The sequence below is a fragment of the Hakea prostrata genome, chromosome 9 (assembly GCF_041222555.1).
Source record: "Hakea prostrata isolate BN-2017 chromosome 9, UWA_Hpros_2, whole genome shotgun sequence".
Classification (NCBI taxonomy): Eukaryota; Viridiplantae; Streptophyta; class Magnoliopsida; order Proteales; family Proteaceae; genus Hakea; species Hakea prostrata.
In genome coordinates, this window is record NC_142608.1 from 21,715,955 (window position 1) to 21,720,654 (window position 4,700).

General features: G+C 37.2%; 1 non-coding gene across 1 annotated transcript; it reads left to right on the forward strand.

Annotated features, from left to right (window-relative positions):
• Positions 1-2,560: 2,560 nt before the first annotated feature.
• On the forward strand, positions 2,561-2,668 carry LOC149004997 (small nucleolar RNA R71). The gene has a single exon (XR_016170024.1). It is a non-coding gene; the product is annotated as a small nucleolar RNA R71 (small nucleolar RNA).
• Positions 2,669-4,700: the final 2,032 nt, after the last annotated feature.

Consider the following 4,700-nt stretch of genomic DNA (forward strand, 5'->3'; position numbering starts at 1 on the left):
CATTAGTTAGGCCATCCACATAAAGCTTGAATCGTTGACCATTAACTTGATAAGCATGTCCAATATGTGAGTTCCAAATCTGGTCAATAAATGGCAAGGGGAAGTGATCATTCTTGGTAACACGGTTCAACTTTTGGTAACTGATGCAGAGATGCCAACCCATAGCAATACGAATTAAGACAAGATCATCGTTGTCATTTGGAACCACATTGATGCCGAAATTTTGTAGAGACAACCTTGGTAGGACTGACCCATTCACTATCAGAGACTGGGTAGACAACGTTGTCATCTAACTAGTTAATTACTACATTTTTCACTACCTTTCTCATGTTAGGATTTAGAAGACACTGGGGATCCCTACAGAGTTTCGCTCCATCCTCACAATTTCTCCAAGGCATACATATAGAAGGGTCTATGCCTTTAAGATCAGCTAAGCACCAATCAATGGTTGCCTTGAATTCATAAAACACTCCTAAAAGTTGGTCCTCTTGCCTAGGTGATAGATAAGAAGAAATAATGACAGGCAAGGTTTCATTGTATCCTAAGAATGCATACATTATATTGGAAGGGAGAGGTTTAAGATCCAACTTAGGGAGACATGAGGGATGAGGGTTGGGGAGATGCAGCCAATGGAGATGGAGGCTCAAATCTAAATGTGAATGGTGACTGCTCCAAAGAAGTGGAAGAGTCCAACAATATGTTGACTTCCTCAATATTTAGGTCAAATTCCCCAAATGGCAAGTAATGCTGCATGGGATCATCAATAAACATGTTTGAAGTATAATCAGTTACTACCTCATCAATAAGATTAATTGCAAAACACTCTTCATCCCTATTTGAGCTTAAGGATGCATCGAAGATGTTGACTCTAAGTTTCTTATTGCCAAATGATATGTCCATGACACCCAATCTACAATTGAAAGCATTCGCAGTGGCTAAAAAGGGCCATCCAAGAATGACTGGTGGTAACTTATTGGTAGTTGTATTGTCCATTATTAGGGTCAGAAAATCAACAAGAAAATATAGATCCTCAACCTTTACCAAAACATTTTCAAGTAGCCCACAAGGTTGTTTAATTGAGCGGTCTACTAATTGTAGAATCACATCAGTGGATTTCAAATCTCCTAGACCAAACCAGTATATTCACACTGGCTCCCAAATCAAGCAATGTTTTGCTTATGGGTAGATCTCCAATGACACATGAAATTAAAGGTGTACCTGGATCTTTAAGTTTAGGGGGTAGTTGGTTGGAAATTACTGAGCTAACTTGTTCAGTTAGGTGCACAATTTTAGGAGTTTGAGTTCTCAACTTACGCGTTTGGGTGCATAAATCTTTTAAGAATTTAGCATAAATTGGAACTTGCTTGATAGCATCCAATAGTGGGAGATTGATGCGAACTTGTTCGAATAAGTCAATCATCTCTTGCATCTTAGCATTCTTTCTAGAATCTGGAATTGAGGATTCAACAGCTTCAGGGAAGGAGGCTTTTGGAGTGTAAGACTTCGGAGTAGGACCCTCAACAATTGGAATGTGCAACCCCTTACTAGAAAATTGATGGGGAATACTCACAGGTGGTGTCTCTTTACTAGGCTTATGTGCATCATTATCATTCTCATGGGTTAAATCAACCTCTTCTCGACTCTCAAGATCAATGGGCAATGGCTTAGGAGTAGGCAAAGGTGCATAATATTCCTTCCCACTAAGTGTCACAATAGAGACTGCTTGGACTTGTTCTTTCTTAGACCCAATTTGATGATTAGGGTTACCAATTGGTTGACTAGGTAACCTCCCTCCTACTGATGGCATCAGCTAGTTGACCAAGTTGGGTTTCTAATTTGTTAATGGACTAAGAATGAGAATGTAATAATTGAGTGTTTTGCTCTAGTCAACTTAGTGCCTTTAGTACCTTATCCTAAAATGATGAATTATGTGAGGTTGTGGAGATGATGGTTGCTCATTCTTATAGGCATTTTGTTGTATATTAAATGAAGGTGGCCTATAAGGTATTTGATTAGAGGGATTGTGCATTGAGTTTTGCCATGAAAAATTGGGGTGGTTTGGCCATCCTAGGTTGTAGGTATTGGAATATGGATCATTGTCTAGTTTAGAAACTCCTTGGGCCAAATGTGCATGCTCCTTAACAAATTCAGGGTCTTGTGTAGCTAAATAGCAATCGGTGACATGATGGGATGGGCTAGAACATAAAGCATATGCTTCAATCTGATTAGGTGGAGAGAATCTTGTAGGAAGTGGAGATGGGGTTTGTTGTCCTAATGACAAGAGATAGTCCAATTTATTTGATAGCAAATCAACATTAGTGCTCATCTCAATGGTAGAATTGATCTCATAGAGACCTCTCCTTTTTGGTTGCCCAGTGGATAGAATTTCAATTCTAGTTGCTTAGGCATGATGTTGGGAGTTTTCACTAAGGGTCTCAAAAAGTTCTCATGCTGCATTCTAATTCTTGTGCATGAAAGTCCCACCACAAGAAGAATCAACCATTTTCCTATGTTGGTCTCTAAGGCCATCATAAAAGCATTGAACTAATTGCCATTTAGGAACAGCATGATGGAGGCACTTTCTAAGTAATTCTTTTAGTCTTTCCCATGCCTCATGAAATTGTTCTCCTTCTAGTTGGGAGAAACTCATTATCGCTCTCCTAATGCTATTGGTACGGCCAATGGGGAATAACTTTTTAAGGAACTCTTGTTGCATTTTTGCCCAAGTGGAAATTTTAACATTGTCCAAGAAATGAAGTCAATGCTTAGCTTTATCATTAAGGGAGAATGAGAAAATAAGTAACCTTAAAGCATCGACTGAGAGGTTTTGAATTTTAACCGTGGAAGACACCTCTAAAAAATCATCTAAGTGCTTATAAGACACTTCATTGGCATGTCCATAAAAAGATGGTAGCATTTGAATCACACTAGATTTGATCTCATGTTAAGCCACCTCTATGTCAGGCAACTTAATGCAAGAAACTAGAGTATATTCGTAGGAATGAAATGCTCAATCAAGGGCCTCATTGGAGTCTCATTGTTTGCCATAGTTCTTTGCCTTCTAACATTAGCCAAGGTCTGTTCTAACTCTAAGTTAGTTTAGAGATCAGCGACCATGCATACACACAAAAAAATAGCTAAAAAAATAAAATTAAAAGAAAATAATTGCAGTAAAAGAGAGAGTTTAGGATGTACCTGAAGCGCAATCCACGTGATCTTTTGAACAAAAATTATACATATGGGATCGGAGGGGTGGGGATTTTTAAAAATTAACCTAAACAACCCAATCTAATGCAAATATTACAATTGAAAAGTCCTAAGTACAATTATATCTAAGAAATAAAAGATAACAATCTAAACTAATTATCAAATCGCTACTCTTGCAGTTTACAAAACTAAATAAACAAAGATTAGTTAAATAATCAAAGAAAAACTTAGAAATTAAAAACACTAAAATTACTCTAAAAATTATGCCTAATTGACAAAAATCAATCCTAGCAACGTGCTTCGGTTCCCCGGAACGACGCCAAAATTTGATCGTGTCACTAACCTATCAAAAATAAAATCCTATACTAATCTAGCTAGTAGAAAGTACGGGGTCGAACTATGGGGAACTAAAAGGCTAAGTTACGAAGATTGAATTCAACAAAACTATATTTAAATTAAATCTAATAATTCATGCAAAAACTTAAACTATGAATACGTGAAGAACTTTGGGATTTCGTATCCCCAATGCTTTTCACTAACCAATATAACTCCACGCTTCAAAACAAAGGATGTTCTTTCTTAGATATGCCCTATCTTTGCAAGACTATCGTCCTTCGCCAAAGCTTGACACGCTTAGTTTGCTTAGCCATAGAACATTTTTGGCCAGACTCAAACACAATCAACTAGAAGATTTAGAACAATCAAATTAATGAAATAAGCAAAGGTTCATCTACATCCCAATGAAAAGGACCTAGCTATTCATTATAACAATGTTCATAAAATAAATAAAGATGAAAATTAGAGAGAGAGAGAGAGAGAGAGAGAGAGAGAGAGAGAGATGTGGTTTTCATCTTGAGCAATGAGAGAGATGAGAGCCAAGATCCGCGTTCGCCGTCCTCCTCTCTTTCTCTGTGGCTGGCCTCTCTTTTATGTATCCCGCACACAATGAATTCGTTTTCTTTACCCGTCTATTCGACCTATTCATTCAGATTCTGGAAAAACTCAAAACTATAACGTTGTAGATATTTTCGTTATATTTCCACATAATCTTGAATCACCGCAATCCAAATTCATGAGAGAGATATGTCCAAAATACTCAAGGTGGGTCTGTTCACCCGATTTTGAGATCTTATTACCAATTTTGTTCCTTGGACCTCCACTTGTTTCCAATTTGGCTAAGATTCATGCTCTCCTTGCATAAATTAAGTTGGATCTTAGATTCATGATTTCTTGGGCAACAAGATTGAATCCCATGATTTAAAATCCTCCAATATCTAATATATTTGCCAACTTTGCTCCACATTGTCTCTAATAACCAAAATTACCTTATTCCTGAAAAATACACAAAAATAATCAATTAGCTCTTTTTTAATTAACTAAGTATGGGAAATTAAATCAAATAAATAATGATAAATGCATGCTTATCAACATATAGCAAACGAGAAGCTCTCATGTCCTCTCACGGGTTGTCTACCGGTCTTGAGCGCCTAAGA